The sequence below is a fragment of the Talpa occidentalis genome, unplaced genomic scaffold (assembly GCF_014898055.3).
Source record: "Talpa occidentalis isolate TD23 unplaced genomic scaffold, MPIMG_talOcc4v2.1 talOcc4.15, whole genome shotgun sequence".
In the NCBI taxonomy this organism is placed as follows: Eukaryota; Metazoa; Chordata; class Mammalia; order Eulipotyphla; family Talpidae; genus Talpa; species Talpa occidentalis.
In genome coordinates this window covers 40,269,044-40,281,995 of record NW_023601543.1, presented here as the reverse complement: position 1 = coordinate 40,281,995, position 12,952 = coordinate 40,269,044, and the positions used below count along the sequence as shown (strand labels likewise).

General features: G+C 39.5%; 1 protein-coding gene across 3 annotated transcripts in view; it reads right to left on the bottom strand.

Moving 5' to 3' along the window:
* Window positions 1-12,952, bottom strand: part of RPS6KA6 (ribosomal protein S6 kinase A6) — a 189,932-nt gene that overhangs the window by 42,005 nt on the left and 134,975 nt on the right. The window lies entirely within an intron of this gene.

The following is a 12,952-nucleotide window of genomic DNA, read 5'->3' as shown; positions in this document are numbered from 1 at the left end:
TTTTTTTTTTTTTTTTAATAGAGGCATGTTTTATTTATTTATTTATTTGTTTGTTTGTTTTTTGTTTATGCATGCACTGGGTACAGTCAGAAGCACGGGAGGGTGAGAGAATTCACCAGAGCCAGAGCGGGGAACAGAGCAGGCAGAAGGACCGAAGTACACTGCTGAGGGGAGCAGCGGGCGGCAGGAGAGGTCTGCGCGCCATGTGGGACCCTCCTCTGGTGGCCGGGGAGCAGCCGGGGATCGAACCAGCGCCGCCGAGGTCGTGGGCAGCTTCGCAACCCATCGCTCAACCGCTGAGCCACCGGGGAGGCCCTGCACTTGCTTTTCAAGCGCCCGAGAGTGCAGCTTTCCTGCGCCAGCTTACCGGCAGCCCCGGGCTGTGTGGTGCGTCTTCCCGGGGTCTTTGTTCTTCTCTAATGGCGTCCGGAGCCGTTCGCTCACTGCCGCGGCGGATCCTGCAGGGTTCGCCTCAGCTCCCGTTCACGGGGTGTGGTGGCTGCAATAGTTCCTTTCCACTCAAGGTCCGCTTGCTGCGTCGTTTGTTCTTGTGGGCCGTTTTGGTTTGTTGTTTCCTCCTCTCTGCCGGTCAGAGAGTGCCGCCTCTGTGGGCGGGGGAGGGGAGCAGGGTTCTGCCGCTTCCCTCCCTTCTAGTCCTCTTTTATGGCCAGTTTCTTCTTCGGGCAGTTCGCTGGCATCACCCGTTTATCTTCCGTGTCCCAGTTCTCACTGGGACCTGCCGCTTTTCCTCCCTATTAACTTTTTTTAATGGGAGATCTTACTTGCAGCGTCTCCTCGCCGCCATGTTGCTCCGCCCCCCTGGTCATCTTTTATTTTAGAGAGGATTGATGAGGACAATACAGAGTTAAACAATAAAAGAACTACTTTACCAATATAGACTATTTTTCAAATTATTGAAAATGTGTCCAATAATTTCACACACAAAACTGAGTGCTGACTTATTTTTCTTAATTTTTTTTATTGTATAGCTTATATTGTATAGCTTATATATTGTATTGTATAGCTTATATATTGGGTTGCCAGAAAAGTGATGACATATTATTTCTTTGAAAAACAGAGAAAAAAATGTGTCATGACTTTTCCAACAACCCAATATAATAAAAGTTGACTTCTACCGGTAACTCAATATTTCATGAAGAGACAGGAAGTAAAATGACAGGCCTGCCTCTCCTCTATAAATTTTAATAAATTCTTCAAGTGTTTAGGGTCCAAATTTCTCACTGTATTTAGGGAGGGGATGGTGCCAAGTTACACAGTCGTCTTAGTGGCAGAACTATATAGTATAGTTTAATTTGAATAACATTCATAACAAATACATGGATAAATATTTTATGTTTCACTTTTAAGTTTAATTAGGCTTAATAAATCCAAAGTCAAAGTTATATACAAGCATGTCATTCAAATCACTTTTATGCATTTATTTTTTCTCTATTGAGTTAACATTGGTTTACAATACTGTACATTATTCAAAAGCATAGAATCAATCAAACTACTTGTAAAAGTAATATGCTTGAGTCTGGCAAGATGGCAGCAGATTGAAGATACCAGGCTTGCTTCCTGTACGTATTTACAACCAAATTACAACAAGAAATAGATGACCTCTGAAAGATAAATTGATAGCTACTATATACAACTAGAACAGCAACACAGGGGTAGAGAAAACCATAATGAAACTATGCAAAGAACAATATTGGGGCAGTACAACTTACGAGTGGGTGGAATAGCGCCATACAGAGACATCCCATTATTGTTACCCCAGGGGCACATGCCCACATCAAGGACTTTAAAATTGAGGGACTACACTGGAGAAATGGTTACAGAGACTGGAATATAAGACAACGGGGTACCACTGGAGAACTACAGGAGAAAGGCTGTTGAGTGATAGCTGGCTGTATTCAGTGGCTCCCAAACAATAAGGTTGGAGTTGGAACTGGCAGAGTCAGACCGGATTATCTGTTTCTCATGACAGAAGGGGTTATTATTTTGAGCCTGTGGCTGTGTGACTTACTGTCACCAAAAGACACAATCAAGACAACCAAATACAGTCATTAACTTGAATTTGGAGCACTTTGACCTTAATAATAGGAGAATGGACCCTAGGGCAAGGTTTCCTATTCCAAAAGCAAAGGGAGTAATTCCAAGCTTGTGCACCTATAATTCTCACAAGCTCCTGAACCTACTGCTCAACCACAGCTAGAGGTTGAGGCAACCATGAAATTGCATATGATATTTTAGTTGAGAAACTGGCCAAAGATTAAGGATTCAATATGGATCCTTACCACATATCCGAGAGACCCAAAGTAGTCGAGGAAGTCTGAATCATTGATGCTCACTGGGGCAACCTTTCTATGCTTTTCTCTCCCATTTCCTACCTATTACCCCTAAATTGTATCAGTGTTCCCATCATCTGAACAGGTTCATAGGTTTATAAATTAACAGAAACTAAAAGATCCTGAGTAAAAATACTAGGATTACAAATAGCTATATGAGGTATAAAACTAATTTATCACAAGAAAAGGAAGTTCCCTATTATAACTCATAAAAATTAAAAATGATGTAACAGAAGAACATATCACAAACACTAGAGTGAAAAAAAAACAAAAACAAGAGAAGTCTCAATCCAGCAGACGGATGGAATATGCCTGAGGAATTTAATGAACAGTTATAATCATGGTTGTTGAATTAAGAAAAAGAATGGATGATCCAAAACAAGAATACAATAAAGATAGAGAAAATATGAGACTACTACCAATAGGATTAATGGACCTAAAATGCTTATAATTTCATTAAACTATATAATAAAGGGCCTCAAAAGAGACAAATGCAAGTAATAGAAAGAATTAACACATTTGAATACACAATAACAGAAAACACACAAACAGAACAACAAAGATACAAAAGAACCAAAAAAGGGAAGCAATCTAAGAATTCTTTGAGACAACCTAAAGAGAGAGGAAATCTGAATCATAGGGATCCCACAAGAAGGAAAGAAAAAGTCACAGAAACTTTACTTAAATAAATGATCATAAATGATCACTGACAACCACCTGAATTGGGGGAACAAACCAGATATCCTAATCTAAGAGGCCCAAAGAATTCCAAATAAAATAATACCACACCAAGAGACTCCAAAACACACTATATAAAACTATTGAAAGATAATACAAAGGAACAAATACTAAAAACATTGAGAGAAAGAAGATTGAACTATAAGGGAACATCTATCAGAATGTCCATGGACTACCCAGTACAAACCTTACAGGCAAGAAACAAATGGAAGTAAAGTAGTAAAATTAATTTTTCAAAAGAAAATCATTCACCCTGCTACACTATAATTCAATGCAGAAAGGGTTAAAAAAATAAAAGCAACCAACAAAATGTTGTACTTGATTGGAGTATAAAAAGGTCTATTACAAAGCAACAATAAAACATGAAACAAATCTAGAGGTAAAAGATACCTAAATTACACAATATGGAGGAGGAGAATAAAAAGGCAGCCCATAAGTTTTAGATCAAACCAAGCATCAGGCCACAAATTTAGTCAATAATACACACGCTTCAGTACAAGCTTCAAACAAAAATGAGGAGAAATAACACATAAGTTAATGGAAATGTAAACTAAACAAAACACAATAGGAATATCTCAAAAAATAAGACGGAATTGAGATAACCTCACCAAGATAGCAAGAAAGGAGGACCATTTCATTGTTCCTAAGAGGCACTACACGAGAAAATCCCACAGCTTAGGTTGAGACTGAAACACCCCTAAGAAAACCAGAAAAGACTGCACCAAAAGGAACAGTGAGGAAATACACTCTTTACTGTACTGAAGGAGGGTGGAATAAACACCTGAAGACTATGGTATGGGGTAGGGGATATAGCCATCAAGGAAACTGACTCAGCCATGTACAACAGGGAGTGGAGAGTGGAGGAGGCATACAAGAACACATACTTGAAGAGGGGAAACCTTTACAGCCAGTGAGCTCCAACCAGGTTGGAGTGTACAATAGGGAGTAGAGAGTGAAGGAGGTGTAAAAGAACACATACTTGAAAGAGGGGAAACCTTTACAGCCTGAGAGCTCCAAACAGGTTGGGTCTCCAGTGAAGTTAGCAAGAAAAAGTTGTTCTAGACTGAACTATTCTTTCTTCAACACTTGGATTGCTCCTGACCTTGTGAAGTGAACTGAACTTGCACAGATTTCTGAGACTGAAATCTGAACTCCAGAGAAAAGGGATATCAGTGGTATCACAAACAGGAGCCAGGATTTTTCCCATCACCTACAGGATATTACAACCATTAGCTGACCACCTCTTAGCTCTTCCCACATCCTGGTTACTCAGCAACTAAAGAAACAGGTGTTGGTAACTACTGACATCAGAAAAGCTGAAAAGTATAATAAAATCCAACAAAACCACAGGTCTTCCTTCAGGAAAAGTAATAGTCCAACGATTGAAGTTACTAATACAGAATTTTTTTTAATTAGGGAATTTATTTTTATTTATTATATTTTTTCATAAATATTTTTAAATTTTATTTTTATATTCCCCATACAATTGCAACCCCCTTATTTTGACCCCAATGCCTCCTTCCCCCCCCATAGTGTGTATCTGGTTCATAGTTGTTTGTTGATTTGGATATTTTCTTTCTTATAGTTATTCTTTTTCCTGGTCCCTAATTTAGGTTTTCTAGATTCCTGCTATGAGTGAGACTATCCGGTATTTTTCTTTTTCTTTCTGGCTTATTTCGCTGAGCATGATCCCTTCCAGCGCCATCCATGTGGCTGCAAATTGCATGTGTTTATCTTTTTTGAATGCTGAGTAATATTCCATGGTGTATATGTACCACATCTTCTTGATACAGTCATCTATTTTGGGGCATTTGGGTTGTTTCCAAAGCTTAGCTATTGTAAATAGTGCTGCTATAAACAGGGGTGCAGGTGCTCTTTGGAACTGATGTTTCTGTGTCCTTTGGGTAAATACCTAGGAGTGGAATTGCTGGATCATATAGAAGCTCTATCTTTAGGGTTTGAGGAATCTCCACACAGTTTCCATAGTGGTTAGACCAGCTTGCACTCCCACCAGCAGTGCAGGAGAGTTCCTTTCTCTCCACATCCTCACCAACATTTGTTGTTGCTAGTTTTTATAATATGTGCCATTCTCACTGGTGTGAGATGGTATCTCATTATAGTTTTGATTTGCATTTCCCTGATTACAAGTGATGTTGAACATTTTTTCATGTGCCTGTTGGCCATTTGTATTTCTTCTTTGGAGAAGTTTCTTTTTAGCTCTTCTGCCCATTTTTTGACTGGATGATTTTCTTTGTTTTTGTTGAGTCTCATCAGCACTTTGTAGATTATAATTAGTGTTGGATGCAAAAATTTCCTCCAAGTCAGTGGGGTTTCTCTTTGTTTTGGTTATTGTCCTTTTGCTGTGCAGCTCTTTAATTTGATGTAGTCCCAGGTGTTTATCTTTGCCTTCACTATCACTGCTTTGGGTGATGTGTCTGTAAAGATGTCTTTGAGATGCATGTCATGTAATGCTTCACCTATATTTCCTTCTATATATTTTGTGGTTTCAGGTCTTATGTCTAGTTCTTTAATCCATTTTGTCATGGTTTTTGTGCATGGTGTGAGGTAGAAGTCAAGTTTCATCCTTTTTTTAATTTTTTATTCTTTTTGAATATTTATTTATTTATTTATACAAGCACTGGGTACAGTCAGAAGCATGGGAGGGTAAGAGAATTCACCAGAGCAGAAGCCGGGATCAGAACAGGCAGACCAACAAAATACACTGCTGAGGGGAGCAGCGGGGAGCAGGAGAAGTCTGTGCACCATGTGGGACCCTCCCAGTCTGCCGGGGATCGAACTGGCACTGCAGAGGCTGTGGGCATGTTCACAACCTAGCGCTTAACTGCTGCGCCACTGGGGAGGCCCTCAAGTTTCATTGTTTTGCATGTAGCGACCCAGTTTTCCCAGCACCATTTATTGAACAAACTTTCTTTGCTCCAGTGCATATTCTTTGCTCCTTTGTCAAAGATTTGTTGACCATAAACCTATGGGTTTATTTCTGGGTTTTCTATTTGGTTCCATTGGTCCGTGTGTCTGTTCTGGTCCCAATACCATGCAGTTTTGATTATTATGGCTTTGTAGTATAGTTTGAAATCTGGGAGAGTGATGCCTCCATGCCCTTTTTTTTTTTTTTCAGGAGGGTTTTGGTTATTCGGAGTTTCTGTTGGCTCCATATGAATTTCATCAATATTTTTTTCTATTTCTTCGAAGAATGACATTGAAATTTTAATTGGAATAGCACTGCATCTGTAGATTGCTTTTGGTTGGATGACCATTTTGATAATGTTAATTTTTCTGATCCATGAACAGGGGATGCCTTTCCATTTCTTTGTGTCTACTTCTATATTTTTAACAGGGTTTTATAGTTTTCTTTATATAGGTCCTTTACTTCTTTTGTTAGGTTTATTCCCAAATATTTGATAATAATAAAAGGAATGGTTTTCTTGATTTCTTCTTCAGATTTATTGCTTGTGTATAGGAAGGCTACTGATTTTTGTGCATTGATTTTGTATCCTGCCACTTTACTAAACTGATTGATTAGTTGAATTAGTTTTTCCATGGAGTTTTTGGGGCTCTCTATGAATATTATCATATCATCCACAAATAGTGATAGTTTGACTTCTTCCTTGCCTACTTGGATTCCTTGTATTTCTTTCTCGTCTTATTGCTCTGGCTAGGACTTCCAGTATTATGTTGAAAAGCAGTGGTGAGAGTGGACATCCTTGTCTTGTTCCAGATCTTAATGGGAATGCTTTCAGCTTTTCACCATTGAGAATGATATTGACTGTGGGTTTGTCATAGATGACCTTTATGATGTTGAGGTATGTTCTTTGTATCCCGAGAATTTCAGAGGCCTTTATCATAAATAGCTGTTGTACTTTTCCAAATGCTTTCTCAGTATCTATGGATATTATCATATGGTTTTTATATTTCTTTTTATTGATGTGTTGGATTACACTGATTGATTTTCGGATGTTGAACCATTCTCGTGTCCCTGGAATAAATCCTACTTGGCCATGGTGAATTATATTATGGATGCATTGTTGGATTCTGTTGGCAAGGATTTTGTTGAGGATTCTTGCATCTTTTTTTGTGCTGTCTTTGTTGGGTTTTGCTATTAGTGTAATGTTGGCTTCGTAGAACATATTTGGTAGTATTCCTTCTTTTTTTAATTTTTTGAAAGAGTTTGTGTAGGATAGGCACTAATTCACTGTTGAACGTTTGGTGGGATTCATTTGTGAAGCCGTCTTAGCCTGGGCTTTTGTTTTTGGGGAGTGCTTTGATTACTGCTTCAATTTCACTGCTTGTAATTGGTCTGTTTAGTTATTCTATTTCTTCTTTGTCCAGCTTTTGATTATTAAATAGTTCTAGGAATTTGTACATCTCTTGTAGTTTGTTGAATTTGTGTATAAGTGTTCACAGTAATCTCTGATTATTCTTTTGATTTCTACTGAGTCTGTTGTGATTTCTCCTCTTTAATTTATAATCCTATTTATGTGTTTTCTCCCGTGTTTTCTTTGTGAGCCTTACTAGAGGTTTGTCTATTTTGTTTATTTTTTCAAAGAAAAAACTTTTGGTTTCATTGATCTTTTGGATTTTTTTTAATTTCCATGTCATTTATTTCTGCTTTGATTTTATTATTTCCTTTCTTCTCCTGGATTTAGGGTTTTTTTTTGTTGTTGTTGTTTTTCTAGCTCTTTGAGATGTGAGATTACATGGTTTCTTTGAGTTCTTTCTTGTTTCTTGATGTGAGCCTGTATTGTTATATATTTTCCTCTTATTACTGCTTTTGCTGCATACCGTACATTCTAGAAAGTGGTGTCCTCCTCGTAATTCAACTCAAAGTATTTTTTAATATCTTCTTTGATCTCATTAGTCCAGTGGTCTTCCAGTAGTGTGGATTTCAATTTCCATGAAGTGGGAAGGTTCCTTGTTTTCTTTTCATGATTTATTTTTAGCTTGATGCCTTTATGTTCTGAGTAGTTGCTGCTTTTGATTTTCATGTATCTGTTGATGTTTGTCTTGTGGCGCAGTATGTGATTGGTTCTGGAGAATGATCAATGCACACTTGAGAAAAATGTGTACTCGGATTTTTTTTTGGGTGCAGTGTCCTATAGATGTCTGTTATGTCCATGAGTTTTATGTCTTTATTTAGGGCTTTAGTGTCTTTAATTTTTGTCTCATTGATCTGTCCATTGGTGACAATGGGGTGTTGAAGTCTCCCACTATATATGTATTTTCTTTATTATATGTTTTCAGATAATAATTGTCTAACATTTTGGTGCCCCTTCATTTGGTGAGTATATGTTGATGAGTGGTATATCTTCCTGATGTATTGTCCCCTTGACCATAATGTAGTGTCCATCTATGTCTCTTTTTACATTTTTTAATTTGAAGTCTATTTCATCTGATATAAGTATGGCTGTTCCTGCCTTCTTTTTTGGCCCATTTGCCTGTAGAATTGTTTTCCAACTTTTTACTTTCAGTCTATGTTTATCTTTTGTGGTTAAATGTGTTTCCTGGAGACAGCAGAAGGTTGGATTTTGTTTTTTAATCCAGCCGGCTACTCTGTATCTTTTTACTGAGTTTAGTCCACTTACATTTACAGTTAATAGTGATACATTGGTGTCTGTGTTTGCCATGTTGTTTGTCTTTTTTGTGATTTTATCCCTTGTTTTATTCTGTTCTTCTTGTTCATTCCTCTGTTGGTTTTGGCTTTAGGAGTTCTCGTAGAATTTTTGGAGTAGGGATTTCATTGTAATGAATTTATGGAGTTTTTTTTTTTTTTTTTTTCCTAGAAGGTCCTTATTTTTTTCTTCGTAGAGGAAGGAGAGCTTTGCAGGGTAAAGTAGTCTTGGTTGGCATTTGCTGTCTTGAAGTTTGCTGAATATGTTACTCCATTCTCTTCTTGCCAGTAATGTTTCTTCGGAGAAGTCAGAAGTTAACCTGATTGGTTTTCCCTTATAAGTTATCTGTTTCTTCCCCCTTGCCAGTTTCATTATTTTTTCCTTGTCATGGACTCTTGCAAGCTTTACTATTAGGTGTCTTGCCATAGTTTTCATTATGCTAATTGGGAGTTCTTCTCACTTCTTGCACGTCTATATTCATCTCCTTTATCATGCTTGGAAAGTTTTCTTCAATTATCTCCTTGAATAATTTCTCAGTAACTCTGTCTCTCCTCTCACCTTCTGGAATGCCTATAACTGTTACATTTCCTCTCTTCACGGAGTCTGATAATTGTCTAAGAGTATCCTCAAACTGCTTCATTTGCACGTCTCATTTTCTTTTTTTTTTTTAAAGGTTTATATATTTATACAAGCACTGGGTACAGTCAGAGGCACGGGAGGGTGAGAGAACTCACCAGAGCCAGAGCGGAGAGTGGAATAAGCGGAGTGACTAAGTACACTGCTGAGGGGAGCAGTGGGCAGCAGGAGAGGTCTGCGCGCTATGTGGGACCCTTGCCCGGTGGCCGGGGATTAAACTGGCACTGCAGAGGCTGCAAGCAGCTTTGCAACCCAGTGCTCAACCGCTGAGCCACTGGGGAGGTCCTCTCTCCTTTTCTATTTTGACTCTTTTTATTTCTGTATTTTCGATAGTACTGATCTCTTCTTCCATTTCATCGATTCTGTTTTCATTGCTTTTCCCAGAGTTCTTTATCTCCTCTAATAATCTTTTTATCTCCTATCTTTCTTTTCTTTCCTTTCTTAAGGTCTCAATTTCATTCTTCAGTTCAGTGATTATTTGTCTCAAATCACTTTTTTCCTTTTTATATTCTTTCTGCTTTTTAATCAGGATGATGATTAATTCTCTATCTGATAGGCCAAGAAGTACTTCCATGTCATCATTGAGCTCTGGTGACTGTTTCTTTTTGTGGTGTGTCCTCCTGCTGGCTTGCTTGGTTATTTATATTTTTTCTTCTCCCTGTTGTTTGTTTTCTAATTAGTTCTATGTGTTGGGACGTTGTGCCACTGGTGTTGGTGGGCATCTCTTTGGAGTGTGCCTTTAGGGGTGTTGGAAACTGTTTACCAGACTGAGACCAGCACTGGTAGGCCAAAACTCCAACAGGGTGTTGATGCTGTGTTTCTGAGTTCTGTCCCTTATAGTTCCCTCCCTCTGTATTAACTCAGTTCCAACAGGGAATAAGTGAGTTGGTGATTTAGTGTTGGTCACGAGGTAGAGCCAGAGACTCGTACTTGCTAACCTGTGCTTTTTCCCAGTGGTTATCTGAGTGGGGGGAGGGGGGACGGGCAGATGGGAGCACCTTAACACAGGGGCTCTTATTCAAGGCGGGTGCTGTGTTGCCCCGTGTTCACCAGGTGTCGTGCCCGCAGCTGTATGGATCCTGCACACTGAAGTCTGCACTCCAGGTCTCAGTTCCAGGGCTATCAGATCCAAAATGCTGGCTGTCACCCTGTGCAGTGCCCACTGCTATGGCGCCACCCACGCCCCACATCCTGTGCCTTGCTCTCAGTTCCAGGATGGGGTCTTGCTCCACACCTTATTTCCCTCCTTACCCCCGTTTGCGTGGCTCACCCTCTCTCAGTGCCTGAGAGTGTTTTTGGGATCCCTGGTTTCCAACTATAGGGTGTTGGTGACTTTTTTCTGGTTGCTAGGTGGTGCTAGAGATCTTTCCTAGTGTCCTTTGGAAACTGTATTTTTACCCCATGGGTCCAGAGGAACAGAGTGGGAGTGGTGTGGGGAGCCTCAACGGCATGGGGTGCTGTATCTGCCTTGCGCTCCACTGTCGTGGGGATCCCACGCCCCGAATTTCATGCCCCGGGTCTCAGTTCCAAAGCCTTCAGGTCCAGGATGCGGGCTGTAGCCCAGTTATGTGTCCGCAGAAATGGCACCTTTTGCACCCAGCTCCTGTGTCCAGGCGCCTGGTTTCTTTTTTTTTTTTTTTTTTTTTTTTTTTTTTTAAATAGAGGCATGTTTTATCTATTTATTTGTTTGCTTTGTTCACACATGCACTGGGCACAGTCAGAAGCACGGGAGGGTGAGAGAATTCACCAGAGCCAGAGCGGGGAGCAGAGCAGGCAGAAGGACTGAAGTACACTGCTGAGGGGAGCAGCGGGTGGCAGGAGAGGTCTGCGTGCCATGTGGGACCCTCCTCTGGTGGCCGGGGAGCAGCCGGGGATCGAACCAGCGCCGCAGAGGCCGCCGGCAGCTTCGCAACCCAGCGCTCAACCGCTGCGCCACCGGGGAGGCCCAAGGCGCCTGGTTTCTAATTACTCAGTGAGGGACATTCACCTCAATGAGGGCTCCTGTGTGTCTCCACGCAAGCCTAGGTCACTTACCGACTGGCCTTGGGCTATTTGTAGGTCTCCTGTGAGTCTTTATTTTTCTCTAATGGTGCCTGGAGCCCTACGCTCACCTCCACGGCAAATCCTGCATGGTTCTCCACAGTTCCAGTTCACAGGGTGTGGTGGCTGAAATAGTTCCTTTCCACTCACAGTCCTGCTTGATGCATAGTTTGTTCTTGCTCTTAATTAGGAAATTTAAAGTAGCAAAATATGCAAGGAAAAAACTATAACACATGACACCTTGATACAATAGGGAATATTACATGACAAGGAGAGAAAATTCCACAATCTAACCACAAAGAGAAGGAAGATTATTTATACCTAACAGAGTGCTCAAAAGTAATGTAATGAACTCAAAGACACAGGGAAAAATACATAAACGTAAGTCAAACTGATACAAAAAATCAGAAGAAACTGAAGCTTCAGTTAATAGAATTCAGGATATGGAGAGGGCAATAAATAAGATAAAGAACTCCAGAGGGAGCTATGGGAGCAGAACAGACAAAAGAGTGGATCATATCAATGATCATGAAGAGAGCAGTACAGAAAAAGTCCATGGAGAAGAAAGTAGAATAAGGTTAAAAAAATAAACACATTAAGAACTATCCAATGACGAAAATCAACATAAGGACAACAGGTATCCCAGAAGTGAAGAGAGTTTGAGGGAAACATCTTACTCAAAGAACTAATACAGGAATACTTCCCAAGGTAATAAGTATGTAAAGTCCATGAAGTTAAAAGAACACCTGGTTATCTAACTGCAATGAGAAATACACCAGGACTCAGTTGTGAAACTACCAAGATTTCAAATCTAAGATAAGGACTTAAAGAAGCTAGGGGGGAAAGGCAGATAACTTAAAAAGGTACTCCCAACAGTCTTTCCTCAGACTTCTCAGCAAAAACTTTATAGGCAAAGAATATTAAATGACATATTCAAAATGCTTACATATAAAAACTGGCAGCAATAAGAATCTAACACCATATCATGCAAGACCCTCTTTCAGAAATGAGGGAGAAATAATGGACTTCCCAGAAAAACAGAAGATGAAGGAATTTGCCAACATTACATAAACTGTACAAAAAATGTTGAGAGGCACTCTCCTCTCTATCAAAGAGAAATCCAAAACAATAGATGAAGGAAATCAAAAGAACCAGGAAACAATATTAATAATCACCCTTAATGTAAATGGACTAAATTCATCAAGTGATAGAATGGCTGGTTGGATCAAAACACAAAACGCAGCATTTTATGGTCTTCAGGAGACTTATATGAATGCATAAAATATACAAGTGCCAAAGAAAAGGTCGAAAAAACAAAACAGGGGTGGGAAGAGCACAAGGGACCATGGTGATAGTTCATGGGTAAGTGGGTAGTGGGAATTTCATGAGGACTATAATAGAGATGAAAGTGCACACATTGTACAAAAATGAAAAATGATACAAAATATATAAAATCATAAAAAATAAGTTATTTTCCTACAATATATCCTATAAACTGTTAACATTTTAAATTACATATTTAAAATGATGAGTATTAAAACCAAAGCCATTAGTCTGATA